The 15,672-nt window shown below is 39.4% G+C and overlaps 1 pseudogene; it reads left to right on the plus strand.

Annotated features, from left to right (window-relative positions):
- Positions 1-1,335: 1,335 nt before the first annotated feature.
- On the plus strand, positions 1,336-2,242 carry LOC111757223 (small ribosomal subunit protein uS8-like; annotated as a pseudogene).
- Positions 2,243-15,672: the final 13,430 nt, after the last annotated feature.

The following is a 15,672-nucleotide window of genomic DNA, read 5'->3' on the forward strand; positions in this document are numbered from 1 at the left end:
TTTCCAGTAGGCAGAGCTGCAACTGTCCAACTGGAAAAGAACCCCCATGTAAGTTAAGTAGACATTCATGACTGCCCGGGTAGTATATTGTTTCTTAAAATGCGTGATTTGAGAAAAAACAAAAACAATGTATGGAATGTGGCTCCTTAGGACAATTTTACCACCAAAAGGTCATTTCTGGCTTCTGCAAAGACTACACAACCTAAAGGAAGCAGAGCAGGGGGTGTGGAGCAACAGGAAATTGTCCAACAGGGCCAAGGGCAATGCTTGCCCTCAAGTTTCTGGTAGTTCCATGATCCTAGTGACCAAATAGAACAGTAGGTTCAGGAATGGATTTGCTATGGCCACATGTAGACAGATGTTCCCCTAAGATGTTTTGAGCTACAGAAACAACAAATTGAGAAGTACTTGGTGGGTTACGGAGAGAGGGAAAGCAATGCAGAAGCAGCCAGGGACTTTGCAGGGACACTAATGAGTGGAGGCACAGCTCCTGCACCAGCACCCTCAAACAGCTGCAGGCAACCAGCCAGGGAGGAGAAGCCTGGAGGGCCTGAGCCTGGGGTCCGGGAACTGCTAGAACTGTCTCCTACAACTCAGAGTGGAATTTCCCTCCCAGGGAAGGAAAATAAGTTGAGAGTTGCTTTTCTATTGTTAGATCCCCCCATCAACTTTTCTCTTTCAGCAAACATACATGCCACACACGTGCACATACACACACACACTCACACACACATGACTTCACTAAATCTTTAAGCTCTTTTCTCGATTGCTGTCTTATTTAAGGCTGAAGTCAGATGTAGAAACATGAAATGGTGCCATTTACTATCTGTCGGGCGCAGGCGCTCAACATACCCCGCCCGGGACGATAAGACCACATCAGCTTCCGCAATGCGCTATGTCCCTCTCTAAATTAGCCAACCTGTGCGCACCTCGTGCTCACTCCGTATTCGCCCCGTGCCGACTCTGTGGCAACCCCTGATTGGCCACAGCTGGATATATTAGCCAGAGCCTGCGTCCCATTCCCGCGCTGCTTCCTCGTGGCAGCCTGTGATTGGTCACGGCCAAATATATAAACCAGAGCCCGCGTAAATAAAGCAGCAGTTAACTGTCACCCACAAGAGTGTTTCCTGTCTCATTGGGGGGCTGCGCCAGTCAACTATCTGAGTTTTACAATATGGATAAGCTGAGGAAAGGGGCTAAATATACATACACAGGCACACACGCACAGATGCACACACACACACATATACACACATGTACATATTAATTTAGACCTAAAAGAAATAAAAAGTAGTTAAGCTTAAGATTCTTTTCTACTGTAGACGGGTTCTAAGGATGTGCTGGTGGGAGCTGGTGCTTCTGGCAGCCCGCAGAGGATGTAACCCCAGCAGCCTCACTTCTCTCGCTTTGCCCGGACCTCCCTTTAGTGGCTAAATTAGCTTCTTGGCTCTAGTCGCATTTGGGACGAGCTTTTTACTTTTCACTTCCTCGGTCGCGCTGGAAGCTTGGGAGGCCGAGGCTGACAAGCCGGAAAAACTTCACCCTACCTGGGTTGGCGGTTTGCTGGGAACTAAACTGGCTCTTCTGAGTTTTCTGGCTTCCTCTCAACTGTTTTGTTGAATTTAGGGGAGTAGTTTAGTCCTTCTTGGCACTTGAAACATGTTTGGTCTTAGTTTTTAAACACTTTTTAGTATATCATGTAGTCCATGACCCTTGGGAGTCCAGCAGGATGGCACAGAGGATGTATATTTGTTTGTGACTCAGTTTCTTATTGTTGGACGTTTTAGATTTTAGCCATAATGGTGTACATAAATGTCCTGCTGATGCTCTCAAGAGCATCAACAATGCTGAAAAGAGAGGCAAATGCCAGGTCCTTATTAGACCATGCTCCAAAGTCATCGTCCGGTTTCTAACTGTGACGATGAAGCATAGTTACATTGGCGAATTTGAAATCATTGATGATCACAGGGCTGGAAAAATTGTTGTGAACCTCACAGGCAGGTTAAATAAGTGTGGTGTGATCAGCCCCAGGTTTGATGTGCAACTGAAAGACCTGGAAAAATGGCAGAATAATCTGCTCCCATCCTGTCAGTTTGGTTTCATTGTATTGACCACCTCAGCTGGCATCATGGACCATGAAGAAGCACCATGAAAGCACACAGGAGGGAAAATCCTGGGATTCTTTTTCTAGGTATGTAAAACATACAAATAAAATGCCTCAGTGGAAAAAAAAAAGAAAAAATATTCTTTTCTAAAAGAAGGGGACCGCTGTTACCCTGTCATTTTCCTATGACAATTCTCTAATCTCTAGGAGCATAAAAAAATTACTGGGAGTCTGGTAAAAATATGAACCCCTCTTCTCCATTGTTAGAGCTCCTCACTCAATGGGTTTAATATTTTTTTCTAGTCACAGTATGCAGCATTGCCTTCTCTATAAAATAGACATTTGCCTTTGGCTGAAAGATGTGCGCGATCTCTGTAAGCAACAAAATAAGTGTAGAAAAGAATTCTGAGCAGCAGTGGTAAGCCCAGCCCTTCCAGCGTAGATATCCACATGAAGCCGCAAGGTCATGTGAACAATATTTCACACTGAGAGTCATGGTCCGTGTATGCAATGCGACTGCAGAGCTCAGGGGATGGAAGGAGTCGCATGGCAGCCTGCACAGTGGCCTCTCAAGGGTAACTTACAAGCCAGGCCCAGCTCCTGGTAGTGACAGCAGAGACAGGCCCTGATGTAGACATTTTAAAGTTGTTTCTGTTTTTTTTCTTCTTTTCTTACTTCCTTTTTGTGTTTTTTTTTTCTATTTTCTGATTATTTGTTCTTGTTTTCATGAGTGGAACATTGTTTCTAGTTTTGTTAGTGTTGTTTTACTCTGTTTTCATTTCTGGTTTTTCCTTCTTTCTTTCCTTCCGGTCTTCTTTACCAGTTTCCCAAAACTTTCATAAGTGTCCTTTGTCCTCTACTATTGCTTTTAATCTCTTTCTCTTCTTCTGTTTCTCTATTGTTTTCACTAACCCCTTTTAAATTTTCTCTCTTGAGGGTAAAATCACCAAGTTGAGGGGATATTTACCGTAAACAATTTTCTGGTCGGTTTTAGAATTTGTCATATAATGGCAAGTCTTGTTCTCATGATTAAAAGTGGCAAATTAATAGTCATCAATTTGTCATTTTCCAGGCTGTTAGATACTACCACTATTACTTCAACCAAAATGACATAATTGCTCTAACCACTTGTTCCTCTTTCTATGACACAACTGGGATTGCCTGAGGGTCATAACCATATTACAGGCCAGAGGCAAAGAACCAGAGGCTGGGCCAAATAGGCAGCAACTTCCTAGCCCCCATAAATAGAAGAGGTAAGATCTTGCAACAAAACCAGCTACACCTGGAAGACATCTCTGAAAAGAAGTTATTTTCTAGGAATTCTCAGTACTAGCAATAAAGTTACTTATCATAAACAATTTATAAGAATCAATACATGAATTAAACTAAAAAAAAATTAAAAATGAAAAGACATGGAGGCAAGATGCAACCTGACCTGTAGCTCACTAAAGGAAAACCCAGAGTACAATGAAGTGGAACAATTCAAAAGCCACCCACTTGGACTTTCTGAAGTGGTAATGGCAGAAGTAACCAAGCAGATGATTGATGCTCTAGCAAAAGTCAAGTTAGAAATAATTTCTCAGATAATTACAGAAGTTGTGACCATAATGAATAACATGTTATTGGAGCTAGAGTAGATACAGATTTAAAAAAAAAATAGAGGAGCTTAGGAAAATTATGGAAACCACGAGTGGCCAATATAGGAAAGAAATGGAATCAATGAAAAAAGATTCAAAAGGATGCGCCACAGAATGAAGCAATATGAGAACAGAATGTCAGATTCATAAGACAGAACTGTGGCTAATGATCATGAAAAGTAAGACTTCTTAAAAATAGCAAGGGACCAGAAGAATATCAAAACAAGCTTCTAGATAATGCAAATAATAACATAAGATTGATTGGAGTCAGTGAAAGTAGGAGATAGTTCAAACATTTAAAAAAAACCTATTCCCAGAAGTAATGCCAGAAAACTTCCAAACTATGGGGGAAGGGGGGAATTTTGACATCAGGTAAGTGACACATATAGAACTCCAACCAGCCATGATATAAAACAGCCAAGGAATAATAGTCAAGATCCCAGAAATTTAATGTAAGAACAGAATATTAAAAGCTGTTAGAGAAAAGAAGCAAATCATCTATAAAGGAAAGCCCAACAGAATAACAGCAGACTTCTCACCATGAACACTTAAGGAGAACTTGGAGTGAAGTACTTAAAGCCCTAAAAGAAAACAAACTCAAACTCAGATTGATGTACCTTGCAAAACTATCTGTAAAATTTATGAGAAATAAAATATTTCCATGACAAAGAGTACCTAAAGAAATTCATGGCCACCAAATAAGCACTCCACAGATGTTTTAAAAGACATTTTAGAAAGAGGTAACAAAGACTATGACTCAATGAACTCCAACAGAATGAATCCACCAGGCAAGGTAATTAAACAAAGAAAAAAGAAAAGGAATCAACAACAGAAAAATACCATGACAAGGATAAGTCAATACTTATCATTTACAACCGTCAATGCTAATGGTCTCAATTCACCAATCAAAAGAAACAGACTGGGAGAACAGATCAAGAAGCAAGATCCAACAACATGCTGCATTCAAGAAACATATTTAATTTAAAAAGAAATTCATGGGCTGAAAGTCAAAAGATGGAAAACAATACTTCATGCAACAGGAACCTGGAAAAAAGCAGGAGTAACCATTCTATCTGCAGAAAAAGTAGAATTCAAGCCAAGACTGGTTAAGAGTGATAAAGAAAGTCACAACATCCTTATGAAGGGAACAATCCAAGAGGAAGAAATAATAATCATAAGTACATATGGACAAAATACCACTAAATAAAACAAATAATAACAGACTTGAAAAATCAAATGAGCACTAATGCAATTGTAGTGAAGGACCTCAACACTCTACCGTCACAGATGGATAGATCAACTAGACAAAAACATCAACAATGAAATATTATACCTGAACCAAACTTTTGAGCAGATAGGCTTAGTAGATGTCTAACAATGTTCTACCATACAACATCAGAATACACTTTCTTCTCGTTGCACACAGGATGTTCTCCAAAATAGACAACATACTAGCTCATAGAACATACTTAAATGAATGGAAAGGAATTGAAATTATCCCATGCATATGTACACCATAGTGTAATGAAACTGGAAATCAATGGAAAAAGAAACCACCGAAAGTTCATAAATACATGGAAATTAAATAACACCATCCTAAACAACTAATGGATCTCAGATGACATTAAAAATTAGAGTTTTTTCAATTAAATGATAATACCAATACAAAATACCAAAACTTATACATCACAATGAGAGCAGTCCTACCAGGGAAATTTATAATGGTGAATTAGTATCAGAAAAACAGAATGAGCTAAAATAAACAACCTAAGTTTGAGCCTCAATCTTCTAAAAAAAAGAAGAGAAAGTCAAGCCCAAAGCTCATATAAAGGAGGGAATTATAAAGATCAGACCAGTAATTAATGCAATAGAGGCTAAGAAAACAATTCAAAGTTCAATTCAGTCAAAACAATTCAGTCAAAAACTGAAAGCTTTTACTCTAAAATCAGGAACAAGACAAGAGTTATCCCGAAAAATTAGACAAGAGAAATAAATAGAGGGAATAAGAATACAAAAGGAAGTTAAATTATCATTATTTGTGGATGATATAACACTCTATATAGAAAACCTCCAAAACTCCACCAAACAACTTCTAGATTAAATAACCAAATTCAATAGCATAGCTGGATACAGACTCAGCACTGAAAGATCCATAGCCTTCCTCTACACAAATAACAAACCCACTGAGAGGAATTAGGGAAGTCACACCTTGCACAAAAATGAAACATTTAGGAAAGAATCAATCTAATGAAGGAACTAAACGACCTTTACAAAAAAGAGATTAAAGAAGATATCAGAAAATGGGTAGATATCCCTTATTCTTGGGTAAGAAGAACCAATATATTGAAAATGGCCTCCAAAATTGTAATACAAATTTAATGTGGTTCTGATAAGAATACCAATAGCATACCTCATAGAATTAGAGAAAACAATTCTAAAATTTAAGGAATTTAGGGAAGGAAAGGAAAAAAAGTGAATGGGAGGAAAAAATGGAAACCAAGCTTTTGGAAATAGGGGAGAAGAAGGGTTGAAATGAGGGGAAGGGAATGGGAAAAAAAGAATATATTGTACAGGAACATAAAAATATATATTATGTACAGGTACAAATTCCCTCTGATGAACGTGATCATTATGTATATCTAAAATGTACCAAAAATTAATTTAAAAAAGAAATCTATAAAAAAGTAATCCTTTCCTCAAACTGAGCATGGTGGCTCATACCTGTAATCCCAGCACTCTGGAGGCTGAGGCAGGAGAATCATTGCAAGTTCGAGACCAGCCTGGGTTACAAAGTGAGCTCCAGGCCTGCCTCAACTGCAAGCAAGACCCTGTCTCAAAAAAAAAAAAAAAAAAAAAGTAACCCTTTCCTGCTCTGAGTTTTGTGTGGCATGTATTTTGTCCCACAATGGATCATCCTCTCATCTTCACACCACATTACAAAGCCCAGTAAGGGTCAGAACTAGGTCAGCATCCTTCCAGAGCAAATCCTGCTTTACTGGTTTTCCTTTTGGTTTTGTTTTTCAGTCACAAAGTCCCTAGGGAGGTTGTTGCCAACTGTGACAGTTCTGCTCTTGTTATGGATACATGCAGATGTAATTTCACTTACAATTTCAGGAGGTTCATAAACCTCTGACATCCAGGAGAAAGAATCCCTACCCTAGAGATTTGCCCACATGCACTTTTCCTGTCCTTAAAATCAAATTTTTCTGCTGCTCTAAAAATAGAAACCATATTTGCAGAGAAATTACAAAGCTCTGCAACCAGAAGCAAAATGAAATGAGATATAATTTGCTTTTCTGCCTGCAAACAACATTGAACTCCCTCTCTTTCCCAGAAAAACTGCCCTGCTTGGAGAGATAGGCCAGCATGGTGCATGCAAAGTTCCTTCTAATAGCTCTAAATTGTGCCTGTTTGAAAACGAACCCATCTCTTAAAATCAGATCTACTGGGTAAACAACAAAGTTCTCATCTTGCAAACATATTAAGATGATGTAGCTTCTTCTCTCCAAGTCCTTTCAGGGAAGATAAACAGAGTCTATGACCCATTATTCAAAGGAGCTCACTTAAAATGCATTTGTTCAAAGGACTGGAGCTCTGGCTTCTGTTAACCCAATGATATATCCAATGAGACTTAGAGGAGCAAGGGCTAAAAGAAATGAGTGGGTGGGAGGTCCCTGGCAGAACCTTGAAGGAAGGGTAGACTTTTTCAGCAGTTCATCCCCTTTGCATAAGGAAATGGCATATGATAATTGAGAAAGCTAGAAAACAGTTTTCAGGCCCTTCTCTAAAAGTGACTGCCACATGGAAAACACTGTCCCACAAGGTGGCTGTCATTAAAGCTCACTTTTTGTTTGAGGACTGTTAATCAGGTGGTAATCTTCAGATAGACTTAGTCAATGGAATGAAATAAAAAATAATTTCCATTATCCTGAATTTCAGCTCTTCATTGACTGCAGCCTGAAAGCTTTAAAAATGCCTTATGAAAAAATCTACAGAGCTCTTTTCTGAAGCATGATTAAGTCAGAGAATAGTAAAAATTCCCTAGACTAGAACTAAAACCTCCTCAGAATTCTCAGAATCAAATGAAAGCACGGCAAGCTATATTTTCTCCAAGCAAATATATTCATTAAGCAGTAAAAATATGGTGAAAGAGCCAGGCGTGGTGGCTCATGCCTATAATCCCAGCACTTGGGAGGCTGAGGCAGGAGGATCGCTGTGAGTTCGAGACCAGCCTGGGCTACGAAGTGAGCTCCAGGCCAGCCTGCACTGCATAGCGGGACCCTCTCTCTCTCTCTCTCTCTCTCTCTCTCTCTCTTTCTCTCTCTCTCTCTCACACACACACACACACACAACCTGGTGAAAATAAAGTTCTATTTATATCAGAGTCTGACCAGAGGATTTGGACAGAAATTGTTCCACTGATATTTTTTGTTGGGATTGCAGTATAAGGGAATTGCCAGGATCCTTTGACAAACTGTAAAACTTCCTAAAGGAGCCAGAATTGCATAATCAATAAAACTGGTGGGAAACATTCTACATTCCCTGAAGGAACTTAGTGAGTAAAAAGCAGAATCAACACATTGATTGCTCACATCTCTGTTCCTTGTGCCATCAGAGGCTAGCAGGTCTTTGGAAGCACGGCTTTGAAACCCCTTAGATGTTAGCCAGCGCCTAAGCCCCTTCCACTGATCTTCCTGAGTCTGAGTTTCCTCCCTGACAACCTGGTATAGATGCAGCTTGAGATTCATTCATTCTCTCAACTAACACAGCCCTGATGGAAGATCTGCTAGTTTCTCCAAGCCCTGTCTCAGCCAGTACAGGGCTCTGTAGCACAACACTATGGACTGGGAGGCCGCAATAGCAATATTTATCCAGGAAGCTGGGAAGTCTGGGGTCAGAGTGCCAGCAGATCCATTGTTTGGTGAGGGCCCACTTCGGGTTAGCAGATTACCATATTCTGTTGTGTGCTCATCTGGTGGGTAACAGAGAGAGGGTGAAAACTCTCCAATGACTTTTCTCACAAGGAGACTCTTCCTGTCCGAGGGACCCACTCTCATGACTTAACTACCTTCTTCACATACACCTTGCAAATTTGGGTTTCAGCATATGAATTTATTCATAGAAGTTCACAACTATTTAATTTTACTAAAATGGCAGCTTCATTATATAGTTCATACTGTTCTCTGCCCCAAACTATTAAGAAATAATGTTAATAATCTTTAAGAAATCAAATAATCTTTCAAAGGTGGCTGAACAGCTCAACCAATCAAAATGGGTTAAGATATTCCACCTCTTTTCTCTTATCATGTGACTTTAATTTCTCATGGCAGGAGGGTTTTGAAAAATTATAACAAGACTTACATTTTGTAATAATATCCCTTCTCTTTTTGTTTGTTTTTGTAGGTAGGGCCTAGATTAGAATAATTGCTCTGGTACAGTGTTATTCTATGCAATGGTATGATGAAAGAAAAGCCATGAAAGAATCAGAAAACATATTATAATTTAACAAAGTATAAAGATTTTCAGAAGAGAATTTTATGATTCTCATATCGAAAGGAGCAATGAGTCTGTATTTCTTTAAGGAACTCCATAGTACTCCCAGTGAGCCACATCTACTGGAACAGAGATGACTCAGACTGGGGGAGAGAAATTCAGACAGGTCTGGGGCATCCAGAATAACTTGTAAAGGATTCGTCACACCAGGACACTGCGACAGGACCCAGTGAAGGGAGGGCTTGAGGTGAATATACAGGTCAGGTCATCGGAAACCCCTTTACGAGCAAGGCAAGTTGCAGACATCTTTGCTATGTTTGCTATCGTTGGCTTAAGTAATAAATTCTCAGAACCCAGATCATTCTTCAAGCTGTACTTGAGAAAGAGTAAATTCCTCTAGTAAAAACTATCCTCTGATTGCAAATGGAAGGACAGAACTCCCTGGCCACATCAATTGGCTGGGGGGAGAACAGGACTAGATGAGAAGCTTAGGCTTTTTTCCCCTCTTGGAGTACTCACAAAAACTCTTCACTCCCAGAAATACTAGAAAGGAGAAACTAACTCTATTAATAATCACATTGATACCTTGAATGTGCTAATTAAAGAACACACAGCTGTTTAGTGGGATGGACTGGACTCGGAGAGTTACTGGAAAACTCACTTTCTGGAATATTTGCACTAACTTTGCTGGAAAAGGAAATCTGTAGGGAATGGTGACCATCTGGGAAAACATGTTCTTGGATCAGACCAAGTCTGGGACTTGTGCATGCTCTTTCCCCAACTTTCAAAGTTCTGTCTGCAAATGTATCTAACTTCCTCCTTTTTGCATATAGTAGGGAGCTCTGAAGAACTATCCTTGAAGCTCTGAACTAAATTGATTGATTGACTAAAGAGCTGTAAGGAGTTTTTCCTTAGGATAACAAATCTGTAATTATGTTCATTTTGAGGAATTTTAATACTTTTGTATATTTATAAAAGTAAGTCTCTAACTTGCTAAGGAATTTCATTTTGGGAAAATGTTTGCAAGTCAGGTTCATTTGCCAGTCTGACAGAGTGAGTCTTACACACACCTTTGACACAAATATAAAATGGAAGGCATAAAAAACCAAACACATGCACACAAACACGATTGCACTGTGCAGTAAGTACACAGGCACACCTGTGGCGCTGTCCATCAGTCATGTGAGCTACTTCCACAATTTGTTCCCATCTATGAATTTTGGTAACTCGGAGTGCACTGGTACCTATGGAAGTTGCGATTTAAATGTTAGTAATGGGAAACTTTGTGTATGTACCTGCTGAGTCATGAAATAAAAATCAGTCTTCTCATTTCAAAAACAAAATCAGGAGGTGGGGATTTAGCTCAGCGGCATAAGCGCCTGCCTTGCAAGCAGGCAGTCATAAGTTTGATCCCTGGTACTGACAAAAAGGAAAAAAGAAAAAAAAATAATCAAAACTGGATATTCTGCTCCCAATCATCAATTTTGTATGAGTCTAGTTTAATTAGTTAAAAAACAAGCATTAGAGAACATGTGCTTGGCTTCATCTAATGGCTATTCTTATGGATATTCCTTTCTATAATCAAATGTTTGAACCTAAAAAACATTAATAGGCAAGTTCTTATTTTGTGTCTGTGGCCTGGAAACAGACCTTTATGCATTATGAGACAGGAACAGAGCAGGCTGTTCAGACATCTTAGTATAGAATGGAAGGAAGTTAGAACATTCTGATAGAGGGAATGCTGGCTGAAACTAGGTATTTTACGGAGGGCTGCCAGTATATCCTAAGATGTCTCACGGAGAATGAATAAGCACACTGGTACTGAATGCAGCTGTAAAAGAATGGGCAGGGACAGAAGTGGAAAAAAGAAAGAAATAGGGTCTAATAATGGGGCTCAGTTGGAAGACTCCAGATCTTTATCAAGAGTTTTCTGTCTACTGGAAAGAAGCCACAGGATAGGTAAACCCTTACTCATCAACACTTTTGTGCTTGATTGCTTATAGCAGCATCATTTGCAACAAGTTAAATGTGGAAACAGCCATGTATCCATCAAATGATGAATGAGTAAGTGAATATGGAAGAGCCAAACACTGGAATACTAGAGGACAGCAACAAAGAATGAAGTACAGACACCTGTTACAGTGCAGATGAACCTCAACAATTGTACACTTAGTCAAAGGAGTCAGACAAAAGGAACACATATTATATGATCCCATGTATACAAAGTGTCCAGAAAATGCAAGCCCATACAGAGTAGTGTGCTGCAGACGGCAATGGGGTGTGATGGTAAAATGGACACTACGTGGGGGGTGAGAAAAACAGTGTATAATCAAGTTGCAGGGATAGTTGTGAGGCAAGCAGTTAGGGGATGGCCAGCCAACTGGGCAGGTGGCTGTGACCTGTCAAGCACGGAGATCTAGGACATGAGCACAAAAACAGTTACAAGCCCTGCACCTGGGACCAATCAGAGAGTGCTAGCTCTATAGGACAACCTATAGAGGACTGGGGGAAAAAAAAGATAGTCACTGTTGACCTGGAACTTAGTCTCTCAGTGAACCACTGCATTTTTCAGAGTACAATTGGTCTACACTCACTCTGCAGAGCACATTTCTTTTCCTACCTTTATTTTTAAAAATTTTTATTTATTTATTTTTTGAGTACCGGGAATCAAACTCAGGACCTGAGGCTTGTCGGGGAGACACTGAGTCACTGAGCTAAATACCCAGCCCCTCCTACCTTCAATAAATGTAAAACCTTGTTACCTTTTTTGTTTGTCGTGACAATTCTTTGTTCAAGACAGCAAGGACCTAGAAAGAATCTTAAGGAGTCCCCAGTCCCCTGGAACCTGGTAACAGTTGCTTTACTAAAAGCCACAGAATTGTAGACTTAAAGATGAGTGACTTCATGATATGAAAGTCATGCCTCAATAAAACTGTTAATAAAATTACTATCTGTATGGTGATTATTCTGTATTAACTATTTAAGAAGTCTTTTATACTCTATATATGAGGCTATATTTATGTTTTGCTTTGTTTTTTTCATTAGGCAGCAAGAATTGTGCTCAAATATTGCTACTATAGTTAAACAAGTGAGCTCCTAATACTCTGAGACCCTTGGGCATACCTCACAACTCCATCCTTGCAGGAACACCACTTCTCCGTCTGTAAGTGGGGACCCATTCCCATTCCCCAAGTCCAGGGAGTGATTGGTAGGATGGATGCTGGGGACAGCTGGGTGTCAAGGACAAGGAGTGTGGGGCAGAGTAACTTCTAGGGTGAGAGAGAATGTGAGGGAGTTGTGGGAAGTACCATCAATAAAATCACAAAGGGATAAGAAATCAAGCTAGCAGAAAAGTTTTACATCCCCTCAACCCACATTCTTTCTTCAAGGCAGATGGTTTTGAATTGCTATGAATAGCCTCACATTTGCATAATGACTTTCTTAATTTTTTTTTTTTCTATTGCCTCCAGCTAATTGCTTTGGAAACCCCTGTTATTTTCAGCAAACCCTTTAGGACATAGTGTGAGCCTAAGTAATATTTTCCCAGGTCCATTCAGGTGTCAGCCAAAGGTAGCTGCACCTCCAGTGAGTTGAGCAAAGACCACAGTATAGGGGGACAGGGAGGCAAAGACTGCCGGGGAAAAGACAGTCAAATAAGGCTTCAGACAGAAAATCATGAACCAAATGATACTATAAAGGAAAACTGCAAGATTTTCCATGTCATTACCAGACAAATTTACCAACTTCAAAAATAGAATTTGCTCTGACATTAATCAACATACACTGGACTTATGCTGTGCTCTGTGGCCTATCAACAGTCTTTATCCATAGAGGTTTATGGGTGTCACACCGGTTCATGTAGGTGCTAGATCACCATAGGAAGTGATCTCATTTTTACTTCAGTGGCTTTTTGTTTTGCATTGGTTTCATTTATTTGTTTTTTGTTTGTTTGTTTGCAATACTGAGGACTGAGCCCAGGGTCTTTGCACAGAGATACATTGCTGTTAGTCCTTTTTTCTCTTTTCTTTTGAGACAAAGTCTTTCTACATTGCTGTGCATAAATTTGCAATGCTCCTGCCTCAGGCTCCCACAGTGCTGAGATCAAAATCATGTACTACCATGCCTGGCACATGTACCTTATTAAGGTTTTATAAATTTACTTTAGAGTACAGGTGACCCAAATTGTGAAACTTGTACTGTAATGTAGAGCAGCTTGCTTGGTTGCATTTGGGGGTTTGGGTAGTCTGTGCTTATATTTCTGGCTGCACCCATGAATGGTGACCTAGCATCCAGCTGTGAATCAATCCTGTTACCAGATCAAGGGTTGTAGTTTGTGTCTGGATGTCCCCTCCTCTGAAGCCTCATGCAGCCATGGGTTTGAGCTTCTAGAATTTGTGATTGAGTCATGGTCTGATGCTAGAATTATGGGTGTGAGTGCTACACCCAACCTGGGGTAGGTAGCTTGCATACAATATAAAGGAGAGAAAGAGGCTTGATTCTTCCTTTTGCCTGTTTACTCTTGTCACTTTGGGTATCTGCCAGCTACCATGAATGGTTGCCCCTTAACCATGCCATCCTGTCTTATAGCCTGCTGAATATGGATTGAAACCTCCACAAACTATGAGCTAAGTAAACCTTTCCTTCCCTAATTTTGGGTGTTGGGTATTTTGTCTCAGCAATAAGAGAAAAGTAACCAAGACACCAAGGAAAAAATGTACTGGATTAAAGTGTCTAAGTCTGTCTCTAGAAAAATGTTATTTCCTCTTTTTCTCCAGATTAGGTTTATAACACTCTTTGGACTTAACTAGACAATATGAATTACTTATAAAGGCCTTGAACATGGCCTAGAAACTCAGATTGTTCAGCAAATATATGTACAAAAATAAAATGGTAAAAAAAAGTTTTAAATAATATTTATATTTATAGTTTCTTCACTGCACAAAGCTGAGGCTCCAGGTACTGTTACAGATTTTTAACTATCAAGGTTTCACAGAGAGCTGGAAAATATATTGGATCAGAGATGTTTTCCATCCCTTCTGTTACGTGTCATGGTAAGGAAGGGGGTGAGATCATGAGTAGAGTTTGACTCTGTACCTTGTAAAACCTAGTGAATTTTTCTTGATCTGATGTAGGCATTGTATTGAAGGGGGGGTCAGTACATTCCTCCCCCAAAATATAATATTTTTGCATACTGATTATTTTGAGCCAAAGGCAGTTGAGAAACAGCAGATACAGGAAGGGCTTTCTTGCCTCCCCCCTTTTATCTAAATGCAGAGCATAAATTTCTTGTGAAAAGCTGCCCTGTCTGTACCAGGAAGAAGAGAATAATCTTATCATTGAATATGACGAGTCAACGCCAAAATAAATCTGTTTAAGCAAAGCTACTGCCATAACCTTTATGTGTCACCTGTTTTCTCAAGCATTTCCTCATCACTTTTTCGTATCCTAACCCAGTTTAGGCTTCTTTTCAATTGCCTTCTTACATCACCTGACTTTATCATTGTTTGTTAAAGTGATATATAAGCTTTCAATTGTATCTGCTTCTTTAGGTCTTTATTACATAGTAAAGCCTCTATATACATGTAAAGCTTTTCCCCTGTTAATCCATCTTTTGTCAGTTTAATTCTCAGGTCTGGCCACAGAACCTAAGAGGATAGAGGAAAAATCTTTCTCTCCCTACATCATGGCTCCTAAATTTTCAAACAAGATGTTAGTATTCCTTTGAGTTATCTAAGGACTCTTGAGAACTACACAACTAAATCAGGCAGCAATAAAAATTATCTATAGTCAATTTACTTATTGTCCTTATTTCTACCCAGACACGTCAGATCAAAACCTTCACTGACATGACAGTCCTTTTTGAGATTTAGAGACATTGGCCATTCTGTAAGACTTCATTAGTCCAGGGTACACAACTGTGGTATTTCACACATCTTTTGATGGACATGAATTTTCCTTCTTGACTGGAAGAATTTTGTTTTCTGTCCTAAAATATACTATCCACTTTAAGGTATAATCTGATTAGAGATGTGCAGAGTGTAATTATCACCCTCCTCATTAATGACAATAATTATTCATGGGAAACATAGGCAATGTTGGAAGTGAATTTTATACAGGCAGGGAGGGGAAGCTATTATCTGCGCATGCTTACCTTTAGCAGACTTTGTTAGGTGCTTTATAAACATCATCCCTACAGCATATTAAGCAGAATGGAAGGAGGGAGTTTCTGTTCACCTACTGGGATCAGAAATAGGGATGCAAATTTTGATTAAAATCATCAATTAGGTCCACACACATCAGCTATCACCCTGAAGGAGTTTTCTCACTTGGAAACTTACGAAGGAGTAAAAAAAAAAAAATTGAGCACAACTTAGCCTCTTGTATGAAACAGAAAGGAAATGTAGACTGTGCAAGTGTTTACTGAGAATGGTTGTGTCC

This window comes from Cavia porcellus, unplaced genomic scaffold (assembly GCF_034190915.1).
Source record: "Cavia porcellus strain 051 isolate PalLab524CR breed Dunkin Hartley unplaced genomic scaffold, mCavPor4.1 scaffold_11, whole genome shotgun sequence".
Taxonomy (NCBI): Eukaryota; Metazoa; Chordata; class Mammalia; order Rodentia; family Caviidae; genus Cavia; species Cavia porcellus.